This window comes from Abramis brama, assembly GCF_963993115.1.
Source record: "Abramis brama genome assembly, chromosome: 1".
NCBI classification, from domain to species: domain Eukaryota; kingdom Metazoa; phylum Chordata; class Actinopteri; order Cypriniformes; family Leuciscidae; genus Abramis; species Abramis brama.
In genome coordinates, this window is record NC_139963.1 from 76,250,430 (window position 1) to 76,266,922 (window position 16,493).

The 16,493-nt window shown below is 37.4% G+C and overlaps 1 protein-coding gene across 1 annotated transcript in view; it reads right to left on the reverse strand.

The window, feature by feature from the left end:
• LOC311089673 (uncharacterized protein) overlaps positions 1–16,493 on the reverse strand; it is a 72,648-nt gene that overhangs the window by 47,257 nt on the left and 8,898 nt on the right. The window lies entirely within an intron of this gene.

Sequence of the window (16,493 nt, forward strand, 5' to 3'; positions counted from 1 at the left end):
AAAATGTGCAGAATGCAAGTCTCCACCAGGAAGATACAGACTGTAGAACAAGGTGAACAAAGTGATGAGCAAGATGATTTCTTTGTTGGAACCATTGATGTGCAAACAACACAAACAATGAAAAATGTGCACACAGGCACCACTGAAACACAGAATGGCCTGAAAGCCTGAAAATAAACAACAAGAATGTTACATTTAAATTAGACACAGGGGCAGCATGTAATATAATGCCCAACAATGTGTTCAGGTCACTGGAAACTCAAAGAAAAAATCACCTAATTACATATTCTGGCCACAAGATGTCGCCTGTGGGACAAGTTCAACTTACCTTCACCTACAGAAACCAAAAGCATAATATTCAATTTCAAGTGGTCGATGGCAATGTACCTGCACTTCTTGGACGCACAACCTGTGAAAAAACTTTGACGATCTGTTTTCTGGCCTTGGTTGTTTACCAATTGAGCATCACGTCAAAACAGACCCCAGTGTCTCACCAGTGATTTATCCACCAAGAAAGGTTCCTGTAGCACTCAAGGACAAGATAGTTGAAGAGCTAAACGTGAACACTACCCTCTACTGACAGTGGAAGAAGTGGTATCCAGCATGCCCAAAGCAAAGATATTCTCAGTCCTAGACGCAAATCAAGGCTTCTGGCAAATAAAACTGGATGATGAGAGTTCGAAACTTCAACACGCCAATAGGGAAGGTACAGATTTCTTCGCTTACCATTTGGTGTGTCTTCAGCCAGTGAAGTCTTCCAGCGTGCGGTCGGCAGATGCTAGAAGGTCTTTAAGGTGTGGTCAACGTCATTGATGATCCTAATATGGGGAGAGACAACACAAGAACATGATCAAAGACTGTTTCTCGGACTTCAGAGGTACAGCCTAAAGGTAGCCAGGTAAAGAGATGCACATTGCTGATGCACTAAGTCGTGCATATCTGAATGAGCATACAGAAGGCTTGCTTGGTCAAGAGCTAGAGCTTTGCTGGATAACAACACATCTGCCTGTGTCTGAAGAAAAGCTAAGTGTTTTCCGCACCACAACGGCTGCTGATCAAGAAATGCAACTACTGCGCAAAATGACCATGGATGATGGATGGCCCGAGGAAAGAAGGGATGTTCTGAAACTGATTCAAGCGTACTGGACATTAAAAGAAGAAATAAGCTTCACATCAGGACTTCTTTTTAAATCCGCAAAGCTCATAGCTCCAAACAAACTGAGACAAGAAATGCTGAGGAGAATTCACGAATCACACCTTGGAGTTGTAAAATGCAAAGAAAGAGCCAGGGATGTTCTGTATTGGCCGAACATGTCAGCGCAGATTGAAGAGTTTGTCTCCCGGTGTACTGTGCAACACACACAAGAACAGTAATCCCAGAGAACCACTGATATCACATCCAATACCAGGAAGACCTTCACTGTACACCCTAACGCTCAAAATAATTAATTGGTTTGAGTAGGACAAACTTAAATTAAACTAATCAGTTCAGTCAAATTAACTTTTAGGAGTATTTAGCACTTTCTTTTTCTTTCAAGAACTGATATATTTTAAGTAAACTGAACTGTTTCATTGTTTTGAGTTTTATGAAATGGTTTATTTTAATTTAAACAAACTCTATTTCCCACACTGAAAAAAACAAATATAGTTGAATTTACTAAAAAAAATTATGGTAAGTGGTTGCACACAGTTGATTTTAGCTACATTTAAACAAATGCATTAAGTTGAACTTAATACATTTTAGTTCAGCTTAATGCATTTGTTTAAATGTAGCTTAAATCAATTGTGTGCAACCACTTACCATAAAAAAATTTGAGTAAATTCAACTAATCATTTTTTTCAGTGCAGCATGCTTTGCCGATGGCACTTGAATGGGAGAGTAAATGCTAAAATTAAGTGTAATATAATGTTTTTTTTTGTGTGCAAGATTAATGTTAAGTGGGAGATTGAGTATTGATTAATGTTTTGTTATGCTAATTTAGAAGAATTTCTGTTAATGTTGGTTTTAGGATAGTTCATGGTGACAAGTGGTGCATGCAGATTGATTTGAGAGCAAATAAAATCTTTATATTGTTGCACTCATGCAGCAAGTGCTGTATAACATACTACTGTTAGCATGATAGTATGTTAGCAAACCAACTTGTTAAAACTATTAATAATACTAATGAAATTGTTCACATTGAGATTACATGAAGGTTTTAAGTTAAATGTATGAAATAGTGTACTCTGATTTTAATTGTTCTTAACTTACAATCTGCCAGTTCTGCTTAAACTTTGAATTTCAAAACTTAAAAAAATTGAGGCAATCGATTGCCTTAAAATTTTGAGTTCTGCTAACTTATTCGTGTTTACAGTGTTGGTCAACAATTGGCACAGATCTATTCCGTTACAATGGTTCAGATTTCTTACTGTCTGTTGATTACTACTGTAAATTCCCAGGAATCAGCAACCTGTCTGACACAACTGCTCAGAGTGTAATCGTGGCCATGAAATCGATGTCCGCGAGGCATGGTATACCAGATGCTGTAGTCTCGGACAATGGGCCACAGTATGCCAGCACAGAGTTCAGTACCTTTCCAAAAGTGTGGGAGTTTGAACATGTGACGTCCAGCCCAGGACACGCACAGTGGAATGGACAAGCTGAACGAGCAGTTCAAACCATAAAAAGCTTGTTAAAGAAAGCTCAGACCCCTGCATTGCTCTGTTGGAATACAGAAACACGCCATTGGATGGTATTGGGTACTCACCAGCAGAGTTACTAATGGGATGACGGTTGAAACCCAAAATACCCACCTCAGTCACCTTGTTGTCACCCGAGAGCAACGTTATGTTACCAGGGTTTTTCCCACGGCTCTCGACAATAAAAAATAACTAGGGAATCACCGAAAACGTGAGGATTATTCTGTTTTATTTAATTGAATGTAAGTACCAGACAGTTTCTGGTCCCATTGACTTCCATAGTATATTTTTTTCCTACTATGGAAGTCAATGAGATGGTTACTGAGATTCTTCTAAATATCTTCCTTTCTGTTCAGCAGAAGAAAGAAATTCATACAGGTTTGAAACAACATGAGGGTGAGTATATGATGACAGAATTTTCATTTTAAAGTGGAGTATCCCTTTAAAATATTACATAATTATAATAAAACCCTATTATATATTTAATTTGAGTTGTTATTTTTAACCTTTAAAAGCTGACAGGGCGTTATATTTACAGCATTAGGTGAGAGATTTTTTTTCTTGAGAAAAATTAACATGTATCTGTGCCTAATATTTATCGAAATTAATCGATATTGAATCAAAATCGGATTCAAATCACAATAAATTTATTGAAAATTTGTGTCAAGCGATAATAAAAACAGTAACCTACCAGTTATTCTACCATGTAAACATTGTAACGATATTTTTCGTAGTTTTAGAGCACAACAGAAACTTTCCATATCATATTCTTCTGATGACGACATTTTCACATTCAGCGCAATTCCTCAGTGGAACTACAGTTCCCAGCAGCCATTGCGTCTCTGTTTCCGGTGACTCGTGTAAACGAAGATGGCGTCGTCCGGAGAGCAACAAGCGTGGGTCATTCCCGGAGGTTTTACTGGTAACAATCAGTTCATTAACGTTTATAAATGTAATAACATGCGTATATTCGCCCGTGATGTTTCAGCGATGTGTGTCTGTGTGTGTGTGTGTGACAGTGCTGTCGCTGAGGTTCAGTGAGGATGATGCTCATGCTGCTCTTCATCAGCTGTGTGTGAAAGAGCATCGCGTCCGATCCGAGTCCAACACACACAGACCGCAGGAGCGAACACTGTTCGTGCTCAACGTGCCGCCCTACTGCACACAGGTACACACACACACACACACACACACACACACACACACAGCCCTACTGCACACAGGTACACACACACACACACACACACACACACACAGCCCTACTGCACACAGGTACACACACACACACACACACACACACACAGCCCTACTGCACACAGGTACACACACACACACAGCCCTACTGCACACAGGTACACGTACACACACACACACACACACACACAGCCCTACTGCAGTGGCGTACCGGACACCCCACACACTCACTCACTCTCCAGCGACATGAGCGGATACTTCAGACCCGCGCAGAGACAGGTCACACACACACACACACACACACACACACACACACACACACACACACACTCACTCTCCAGCGACATGAGCGGATACTTCAGACCCGTGCAGAGACAGGTCACACACACACACACACACACACACTCACTCTCCAGCGACATGAGCGGATACTTCAGACCCGTGCAGAGACAGGTCACACACACACACACACACACACACACACACACTCACTCTCCAGCGACATGAGCGGATACTTCAGACCCGTGCAGAGACAGGTCACACACACACACACACACACACACACTCACTCTCCAGCGACATGAGCGGATACTTCAGACCCGTGCAGAGACAGGTCACACACACACACACACACACACACTCACTCTCCAGCGACATGAGCGGATACTTCAGACCCGTGCAGAGACAGGTCACACACACACACACACACACACACACACACACTCACTCTCCAGCGACATGAGCGGATACTTCAGACCCGTGCAGAGACAGGTCACACACACACACACACACACACTCACTCTCCAGCGACATGAGCGGATACTTCAGACCCGTGCAGAGACAGGTCACACACACACACACACACACACTCACTCTCCAGCGACATGAGCGGATACTTCAGACCCGTGCAGAGACAGGTCACACACACACACACACACACACACACACACTCACTCTCCAGCGACATGAGCGGATACTTCAGACCCGCACAGAGACATTGTACTTGCGGTACAATCGTGCCTTAAAGGCAGGGTAGGTAGGATTTATTAAAAATTAAAGATCCAAATTTGTTAAAACTTTCTATATATATCAATACATAATTAAAATGTAAGAACTCTGAAAAAAAGAGTATAAAAATCAAGTGACTCTAGACCGTTTAATCTGTATTAAACACAGCTCATTATTTCGATTCGGGACGAATCAAAGGATTGGCTTAGGCGACTGTCACTCTCTCGCAACCATGGCAACCACCCTTTTGCCACACAGCACCTACCCACTTGCGCGCGACCGTTTGATTTGAGGAGTGCGAGAGGCACGGAACCTGATCACACCTCCGTCCAGTAGATGGCGGTAATGCACTATGTTTGCAAGCTGCCAATAAAATCTATCGAAGAAGAAGAAGAAGGCACTGAACCTAGGAATACCAAAACAATGGCAGAGAAAGAGCAATCTAAATTTACAGTACCGGCATATGCAGTTAGTGAAGGCAAACCAGGCAAAAAAATGCCCCTTCCCCTCCGCTTGTCTCAGGTAAATAATGCGTCCTCTAGCTCAGCGGTCGGAGTCGCGCGTTCATGTGTTTTGGGGACGTGGCTTTGGAAGAAGCACAGAAATGAGGGGGTGGAGTGAATGGAAATAATGAGATGTCTTTAAAACAGTCGTGAGAGGTCTACAGACACTCGATTTTGATACTTTCTTTTTCAGAGTACTTACATTTTAATTATGTATTGATATGTACATAAAGTTTAAACAAATTTGAAAAATAAAATTTTTAGACCATTTCTACCTACCCTGCCTTTAATGCTCGGAAGTTTGTGTTTTGGGGTTAAAAGTTTGCGTCACTAGTAGAGCTAGAGTAGAGCTAGAGCGTGCAATGTCCTGAAATATTTATCAGGCTGGGGTCCGCCCCACTGGAGGGGCTGAATAGGGTGTTGTCATCAGGAAAGCCATAAATAACTATGTAAATTAAACCCGCATTATGGAAGTTTGAATCGTTCGAGTCATACACACAAGTGCAGCGATGGAGCGCGTGAACACGAGCAGTGTGAGAGGATTCCTGAGATCTTGCGACGATCTGACTGAGAAGATTCGCTGTTTAATACAGAAGAAACTCATCAAGAAGTACTTGAGCAGGTGATATTATGCGCATACGATGCGATGTGTCAGTGTGTGGGAGTGACGCAGTGAACTATTTTATGTGTGGATTAAAGAATAGAATAAAAAATAGGCATTTAATGAAGACATATTTTTTATATCATTGTAGAATGTATTTCTCTCTCACTATGGACACACAATCCCATGCATGCCAAACTATCATTTGGCATAACTAATCATTATCAACATATTTTTTTGATAAAAATAACTATAAAGAGTTCCAAATGACACTTATTTTGAGCCCCACACTTTTAAGCGCTCCAAAGTTCACTTTGTCCACAAAAAGGAACTTTGTCTAGCCTTAATTTACTGAAGGCTATAGATGTTAGGTAAATATGTTTATTAAATTAATTCACAATATGTACAAGTTATTTGTTTCTTCTCCTCTCACATTAAATCACATGTATTATATAGGCCTATTTTAAGTTCAAAATGGTGAAATTAGAAAAAAGTTGATTAGTTTGCCTGATTATTTTTGTCGTTGTATTCTGTCAAATATGAAATGTTTGGTTTAGCTACTTGCACCTTATCTCGCACTTTATGACCGTTATCAGCTATTATCAGATACTATTGTCCTAACATAGACTATTATTGTCCTAACATAGACTATTGTTTTAGCTCTGGTTTAACCTGCTGTGCGTCTGTTCACCGGCCATCATGTGCTCTAACACTGCAGCATCAGCCGGTCCATTGACTTTGAACTGGTGTATGAATGTGTCTACAGGTGTATCTAACCCTAACAACTAATGACCAACTTTATTTTTGCTATTGTACATACATTTTATTCTTCTAACTGTTTGTCTTTGGTTAACACAGTTGGAGAAGAACAACAGGGAGGTTGGAAGACACAGTTGAGGAACTACAGAATAAATATGGAGAGAAAACAGCATTAAAAAGGATCAAGTCCATAGTGAAAAAAATCAGAAAAAAGAATATCAAACGTAGGAAAAGATTTATAATTTACTTTGTTAGTAGTCAATATGTTTCTCAATCTTCAATAAGCTTTACTATAATGTTTACATGGTTTTGGTTGTGTATTTAATCATTCATTTTTTAACAGGTGGCGACGTTCAAACGCTGTCATTTAACTCATTAAACATTAACTCTTTATTGTGATGCTCCCCAACAGATATTTTATTCTAATATTACTTATTCTAACCCTACCAGTCCACTAATACTCTACTAACACTAATGAGAGTTTCTTTACACACTCTGACTCTCACAAGCGAGTTAGTGGGCATGCAGGTGCAACACTACTATAGTCAACAACCAAATTATGACTTAAAACCGTTTTAAGTATTACATTAAAAAGGCGTAATTGTAAATTGTAAAAATTGTAAATTATGACAAGTTGAAATTATGACTTAAAAAGTTGAAATTATGACTATGCGTCATAATTATGAGATGAAAAGTTGAAATGATGACGTACTAAATTGAAATTATGATAGATAAAGTAAATATTCCATAGTGAAATTTTCTGAATTCAATATAATAGTATTTGTGAAAATGATTCAGTACTGAAACAGCATTTATGAGTTTTTACATATCTTCTGCATGTTTCTGCAGTTTGTGTAGGCCTCTAAGACTATGAATAACTAAAAATGATTATTGATGAACTTGAATAACTTGAATTTTGTTGGCAATGTAAAAAAATTGTCTTCCCATACCGGGAGTCGAACCCGGGCAGCCTGGATGAAAACCAGGAATCCTAACCGCTAGACCATATGGGAGGCAATGATACTACCCCGACACATTTAAAAGGCTGCACTGCGCAGTACATTATAATGCAGGATCATACTTTAATGAAGGAGAAAGACTTTGAAAGGGAAGTTGCCTGCTTTCTTCTCGACGGGTAAGTCAAAATTACAAGCTTTTTCCATTGCTTGGTTGTGTGAATCATTATATAGGCGGTAGAACATGTACAATTAAACTCGATGAAACGCTATCGGAAGACATGTTGTCATAGATTCTTGGCACATTTACCAAAGTTGAAAAAGCGAGTAGATGGGAGAACCGCTAGATGGGAGAAATCTTTAACAAAAAAAGCCTCCAAAATCGAGGAGGTCAAAGGGCATGCTTCCTGCTATAGCTCTCCCCAAAGTCTGTTCATGCGGCCACCATCAGCTAATGCTAACATTTGAAACTTCTTCATTTGTATTTTGAGTAGATGACCGATAGTATATTCTCACACTGATATATTTCCACACTGATTAAGGATAGTTCGGGAAATACAAGTAAAAATGATCTGATACGATCTTACACGTGTAATAGATCATAGCTACCGTAGAAAAAGTAAAATCATGCTTTGAATTAAGACGATGTGTGATTTTTACTTACTTCATTGCGTCTCTGAAAATGTGTGGTGATTTTCCAAATGATACAACTTAGTCTAAATAAGAGCAATGTCGAGTCCTCGGATTTCTTAAAAACAACGCAGCAACAAAACATTGTGACAAACTTTGACAACATGTTTCATGTTGTATGGACAAAAGATCTAAGATCTCAAGTTTTTGGACAGACGCTGTTTGGTAAAATAATACATACTTAGAAGATAAATAGAAGATATGATTTTAATAAAACTTTAAATATCTAATTTAAACTTTTAAGGTTATGCTTTTAAATGAATTTAATATAAACTCTGGATGTACTCTGGAAAGGCGTTAGCAGAATAGATGTACTGCGACATTGTCCCCCGAGACTCATCTGGTCTGCCCCCCTATATCCTGAAGCTTCAGTTCAGACTGTAGTTTATCACTGGGAGGGGGTCTGGGGATGTTATAGGACAACATAAACTATTTGCTTTTTTGGATCGTTTTTATCATTGCATAAAGAACTACTTCGCCTCTCTGGAAATGTAAGGTGATTTTATTTAGCTAAAACTTTGTTTACATTTTATTAAATTATTTATTTAAAAAATGTACGGGATTATGCAGTGATGGTACAAAAATCAATATGGCCCCCACCATAAAAATTGAAACCCCCGCATGGACAAAAAAAATGCTGATTGAATCTTTTCATATAAATGAGATTTAAGACGACCAAGTACAGTTTTGAAACAGACATTGTTTAATAACAATTATACTTTAGATTACCGTTAAACAAAATCATTACAGTAATCTTCTAAAAGATAAATAGAAGATATGAATGTATTCAAACTTTAAAGATTTAAACAATCTTTTAAAATATCTAATGTAAACTTTTACGATTATTATTTGAAATAAATTTAGTGTGTACAAAACTTTGGCTCTGGAAAGGCGTTAGCAGACTAACATGACATACGCTCTGACACGATGCACAGAGGCTCGGTCTGTCATCCGATATCCTGAAGCTAACATTATTGTCCAGTAACTTCTTTCTCAGCGCTGATCAGAAGGACCTTATTTCTGGAAGATTCCCAGTTTCTAAATGTTTTCATTGCTCTCTCTGGAGATAGGCCTATGTTGTTGTCATTTTCTCACAGATACAACTTAAGGAATTATTGAACATTTCACAGGCGTGAGATGACTTGTGACGCTTCAAATTTCAAATTATTTTACATACCCATGATAAATAAATAAAAATAAGTTCAAGTCGACTTTTTCCACAGACCAGAATATTTGTTTTTATTAAGACTTTTAATAATTTATTTAATAATCTTTTATTTTTAAAAGATATCATTTAACTTTTAAGATTATACTTTGAAGTAATTTTAGTTCTAACACAATGTCTCATCCCATCACTGAATACAGTCCTCTGAGTCAGAGACGCTGGTGTGAGAGAGAGATCCACTCTGTGATTTATGTCTCTTAAGAGCTTAAGAGAACATGTAAGTTCAAGAGTTGTAACTCTAAACATGTAAGATGAATTTTATTCTTTTAAAATTCACACACATGTTTTACTTTTTGACGCACATACATTAGAAGCGCGCTCCTTATATTTTGAGACAGTGTGAGGTCATTCAGGAATGACTATATGAATTCAGTTGTGTAAAACAATTTTGAACCCATTCATACATTGCATTTTTGTGGACATCGATGGTAGGACATACTTCAACTTTCTAAAACATGTAAGATGATTTTATATTCTTTTATCTAAAACAATTGGATCAATAAGATATTTATATTTTATATAATTTTAAAGGCATGTTTTCAATTTTAGTTTAATTATTTTTGTGACATGAATGGTATGGACATCGATGTGTTAAGAGCTTATTCAAATCTCTAAAATAATGTAAGATGAATTTATTTATTCAGCTAAACAATTGGTTTTAGTAAGCTTTTTATATACTTTTATTCAGCTAAAACTAAAACAATTGGATCAATAAAATATTTATATTATACTTTTAAAGGCATGTTTTCAACTTTAGTTTAATTATTTTTGTGGACATCAATGGTATGGACAATAATGTGTTAATTTTAACTCATTTTATATTTCATTTTATATGCTTTTATTTGTCTAAAACTTAAATAACTGGTTTTACTAAGCTTTTTATTTTATATTCTTTTATTCGTCTAAAACTTAAATAATTGGTTTTACTAAGCTTTTTATTTTATATTCTTTTATTCGTCTAAAACTTAAATAATTGGTTTTAGTAAGCTTTTTATTTTATATTCTTTTATTCGTCTAAAACTTAAATAATTGGTTTTAGTAAGCTTTTTATTTTATACACTTTTATTCAGCTAAAATAATTGGATCAATGAGATATTTATATACTTTTAAAAGAACAGAACATTTTTCAACCTTAGTTTAATTGTTTTAGATTATATAATTTATATTATATAAATTATATAAAGGATAGAATATAAAGGATTGAATGTTTTATGTAAGATAATTATTTTATATTATACACTTTTAAAGAACAGTGTGTTTTCAACTTTGGTTTAATTATTTTAGATTATATCATTTATATAAAGGATAGAATGTTTATGTAAGATGATTTTTTAATTCATCTAAAACTGAAAGAATTGGTTTCAGTATAGATTTTACTTTAAAAAGGATGTGAAGTTGTTTCAGCACAGTGACCAAACAGCTGTCAGTGCCCGATGCTCTGGAATGCGAGGGGGGATGCCTGTGACACCACACTCACACACACACACACACATGACACACATGTCCTATATAACTTGACACCGGCCGTCAAAACATCTGTTCTATTTAAATAGGGCAAAACTATCCGTCAAAACTATGATTTAGCATAGGAAGGTCAATAGGGCAAAACTAACTGTCATACTACATGATCGATAGGGCAAAGGTTAATCCCATGACCTCATTCGGGAAGTTCAACCCATCAATCATAAAGGTCACCGGAAGTTCAACCTGTCAAAAGGTCAAAGGTCAAAGTCATTAATCATTTTGACACAAGGTCCCCTATAAGTACTACTCAGAGCCCTTTGAAACTGCATTGATTTGGACTTCAACAATTTGGTGACCGCTGAAGTCCATTGTGTGGAGAAAAATCCTGAAATGTTTTCCTCAGAAAACTTAATTTCTTTTCCACTGAAGAAAGAAAGACATGATCATCTTGGATGGCATTGGGCTGAGTAAATTATCAGGAAATTTTCATTTTGATGTGAACTAATCCTTTAAGTAATGGGGGAATGTAGTGTTTGTGTATTAGTCAGGAGATGGCGCTGTAGTCCACATGTTGTCACCTATAAAAGGTGTAGAGTAAGAGTTGAAGTGTGTTGTACATGCTGACCATTATGTAACATCTGGCACTGTTGGATTGCTTTAGGATTTTAATAAATCTATAAGAACTGAGAACTTTCTTGGCCTCATGCTTACCAGGATTTAAACATTACAACATCAACAATTGCTGGTATAATGGAAATCTCTGAACACATCTAGTGTGTGTAATCAGAAATGTCCTGTATCTGATCATCTCTGTGCATCTCAAGTGTATGGACTTGTACGGGGTTTTCACACACCTTAAGTTTCACTGAAATTTTTGCATTATTTCAAATAAATAGATTGAGATTCACAAACAAATGTAAAGAGATTCACAAAAAAATGATCAAATTCACAAATAAATAGATTAAGATCCAGAAATAAATGTAAGAGTTTCACAAAAATGTATAAAACTCACAAGTAAATAAAATGATATTTACAAATGAATAAAAAAATGAAACAAATGTGTTTTGTCACAAACACAACTCTGCCTGGCATTTATGAAGCGCTATCTGTGCATCTGTAAATCGCTGCACGAATCTGTGGATTTTGAAACACTTCTAGCGTCAACATGCAGGAAAAGCCACAGATAAGTGGACTCCACCCACCATTTACTCAAGCCAATCAGATAACAGCTACATTGCTCCAGAATAAGCAGAGAAAACTAAGGGGAAAAATATACTAAACAATAGCAAGGATCCTCTGGAACAGCGGGAAGAACAAAACACCACTAAAATAGACAGATTAGACTGACAGGACTGACAGAACGGTCAGAGGAGAACCTTGACAGAGAGAAGTGAAGAGAGAATGATCAGTCCCAGCAGACACAGATCACACTTATCAGACATCTTCTGTTTCTGTCAGTCTTCCTCTGCATTATCTATAGTTACAGCTCCTCCTTTAAACATCATCAGCTCCTCCTGTGGTTATTAACTTCCTCTGTTCTGATCAACTGAGTGATTAAATCCTGCTGGAGTTGCTGTATAGAGACACGATGCCACAGTGAAGTGCTGCTTTACATGCATATTGTGAACCGCACTATCTCAACACACATCTGCTCTGAACACAGTTTATAAGATATTCTTTTGCACACGAGAGCATTACTGTTAGTCTCCCTTCCTTATTTTAGCAGTTTCCTGAATTATAAAACAGATTTTAAAAGTATTGTAAAGTAATTATTAGCGTCAGCTTGGTAAAATAAACCTGCATTTGCACATGAGCGTCTGTAAAGCAGATATTAACTGTCTTCAGGGAGTTTCTACACATGGATTATAACGTTCTGCTTTACTCTCTCCAGCCTTGAGAAATATATCAGATCCAGACTCCTTTATCAACACTACAAATGCTCTGGAAGCTTTTTTGAAGTTTGTGCAGAAAGAACTTAAGAGTTTTCTGTTAGAACGGTGTCGTGTTAGCGGCCCCTAAGTTAATAACTAATGATCTCTGCATGGAAGTGAATCAATCAAACTAACTTTATGTTGGAGCTATTTTCTTGTTTTGTAATTAAGTTAATATTTAAATTACTTTATTTTGTTTCACCTTAAATAATTTGCATGATTATTGTATTGATGTAGATACAGAATGTTAATGTTATTATTTTAGTTAATTTGAGTATCTTTTTGGGGACTTTTATTTTGATAGTACTGAGCACCTGTTTGCATGTACAGTGAGGAAAATAAGTATTTGAACACCCTGCTATTTTGCAAGTTCTCCCACTTGGAAATCATGGAGGGGTCTGAAATTGTCATCGTAGGTGCATGTCCACTGTGAGAGACATAATCTAAAAAAAAAAATCCAGAAATCACAATATATGATTTTTTAACTATTTATTTGTATGATACAGCTGCAAATAAGTATTTGAACACCTGTCTATCAGCTAGAATTCTGACCCTCAAAGACCTGTTAGTCTGCCTTTAAAATGTCCACCTCCACTCCATTTATTATCCTAAATTAGATGCACCTGTTTGAGGTCGTTAGCTGCATAAAGACACCTGTCCACCCCATACAATCAGTAAGAATCCAACTACTAACATGGCCAAGACCAAAGAGCTGTCCAAAGACACTAGAGACAAAATTGTACACCCCCACAAGGCTGGAAAGGGCTACGGGGAAATTGCCAAGCAGCTTGGTGAAAAAAGGTCCACTGTTGGAGCAATCATTAGAAAATGGAAGAAGCTAAACATGACTGTCAATCTCCCTCGGACTGGGGCTCCATGCAAGATCTCACCTCGTGGGGTCTCAATGATCCTAAGAAAGGTGAGAAATCAGCCCAGAACTACACGGGAGGAGCTGGTCAATGACCTGAAAAGAGCTGGGACCACCATTTCCAAGGTTACTGTTGGTAATACACTAAGACGTCATGGTTTGAAATCATGCATGGCACGGAAGGTTCCCCTGCTTAAACCAGCACATGTCAAGGCCCGTCTTAAGTTTGCCAATGACCATTTGGATAATCCAGAGGAGTCATGGGAGAAAGTCATGTGGTCAGATGAGACCAAAATAGAACTTTTTGGTCATAATTCCACTAAACGTGTTTGGAGGAAGAAGAATGATGAGTACCATCCCAAGAACACCATCCCTACTGTGAAGCATGGGGGTGGTAGCATCATGCTTTGGGGGTGTTTTTCTGCACATGGGACAGGGCGACTGCACTGTATTAAGGAGAGGATGACCGGGGCCATGTATTGCGAGATTTTGGGGAACAACCTCCTTCCCTCAGTTAGAGCATTGAAGATGGGTCGAGGCTGGGTCTTCCAACATGACAATGCCCCGAAGCACACAGCCAGGATAACCAAGGAGTGGCTCTGTAAGAAGCATATCAAGGTTCTGGCGTGGCCTAGCCAGTCTCCAGACCTAAACCCAATAGAGAATCTTTGGAGGGAGCTCAAACTCCGTGTTTCTCAGCGACAGCCCAGAAACCTGACTGATCTAGAGAAGATCTGTGTGGAGGAGTGGGCCAAAATCCTTCCTGCAGTGTGTGCAAACCTGGTGAAAAACTACAGGAAACGTTTGACCTCTGTAATTGCAAACAAAGGCTACTGTACCAAATATTAACATTGATTTTCTCAGGTGTTCAAATACTTATTTGCAGCTGTATCATACAAATAAATAGTTAAAAAATCATACATTGTGATTTCTGGATTTTTTTTTTTTAGATTATGTCTCTCACAGTGGACATGCACCTACGATGACAATTTCAGACCCCTCCATGATTTCTAAGTGGGAGAACTTGCAAAATAGCAGGGTGTTCAAATACTTATTTTCCTCACTGTATATATTGGTGGTTTCACTTAGGACAGGCGAGCACTGGGAAAGGTTGTTGGTTTTTTACCAGGGAAAGAGAGACTGCAGACGCCATTTGTTTGTATGCTTGCTCAAATGGAAATAAACCGTATGAACGATATGCTTGCCTGGACATTGGACTTATTGTGCCTCTGCGTAAGATGCAATCTTTAAGTGCCTCAGTGGCCGTTTGATTTTGAGTTTGTTTATTTTATTTTGATTTCTTGTTTGATTTAAGTGACAAATCGCCACTACACTTTATCTGGACAATAACTTTATTCTAGAGCTGCTATAAAGCCTAAACAATCTCTGTTACTGTAATCTCCTATTATCACTGTAAAGCTGCTTTGAAACAATCTATATTGTAAAAAGCGCTATATAAATGAAGGTGACTTGACTTGGCTCATTTGCAATAAGGCTAAGTGTTTTAGCTGTATAATGTGTTGGACTATACCCTTGGCCATTGTTTATGAAGCATTACAATTTTACAGATTTACTGTAATTTTTTACAGATTTTTAAATCATTAAAAACTTGTCAGTGTCTCTTACTTTGTCTTTCAAGTTTGAGTGTTGGAAAGAGAAATTATACTGAGGATGGTTTTTATGGTAATCCTGAAAAATATTCCAGAATGTCCTTCCGGCTAACAGTGACACGGGCAATTAATTTAACCCATATTTGTGTGTTAGATTACACAATTCTGTTTTAGTAGTTAATGATACAACAAGTCTTATTTACTTTATTGGAAATAATTTTTAAACATTTTCCAGCTTTTCTTTTTCATTTGGTTCTGAAACTTTGAGTTATCAGCAGCCAAAAATAAGCCCATGTCTATATGAAATCCCAAACTGATTATATTAATTGTGATTAAAATGTAGTTTTCCGAGCACTTATTGTTTGTTGAGTTCCGATTATGGAGATCAGTACATTTGTCTATGCCAACAATGGTAGAAATGTAATTAATAAAAAAATTCATTACGTTACCCAGGAATGACATTTTCATGGGGAAAAATTCACCAAATCTGATTCATCAAAAAAATGGTTAATTACATTCTTGAAATGTGTACATGTCATTGCATTACGTACACAACTAGAAAGTCCTAAATTTTGATTTTTTTCCCCCACATTTTAAATCCTTATCCGTCATTCACCCAGCGTCATCTCACCATCACTACCTTCAGGTTCACTCAGCTCAACAGTTATACACTATATTAGCAATAATGATTATTTTCATCCTTCATTCTGAACCCTGTCTGAAATGACTGGTGTTAGTGGCGTGTCTCTTAAGGCTTGACAGTGGCCCCTGTTATGATTGGTTAATGTCATTGCATGTTTTGAAAACATTCATATATAACCATCATTTACAGACAAAGCATTATGAAGTTATTCTCTTACGGTTTGTGATGCTGCTGTCAGATCAATACAGTTCTGCTTCATGTCTCAATTCACTAAGCTGGCCAAGTCTTGGGACCTCTTGCGGGATGTCATTAATTTGCACCTCCTCAACTTCTGAGAGCCCTAGTGCCAGCAGCTTTAACTG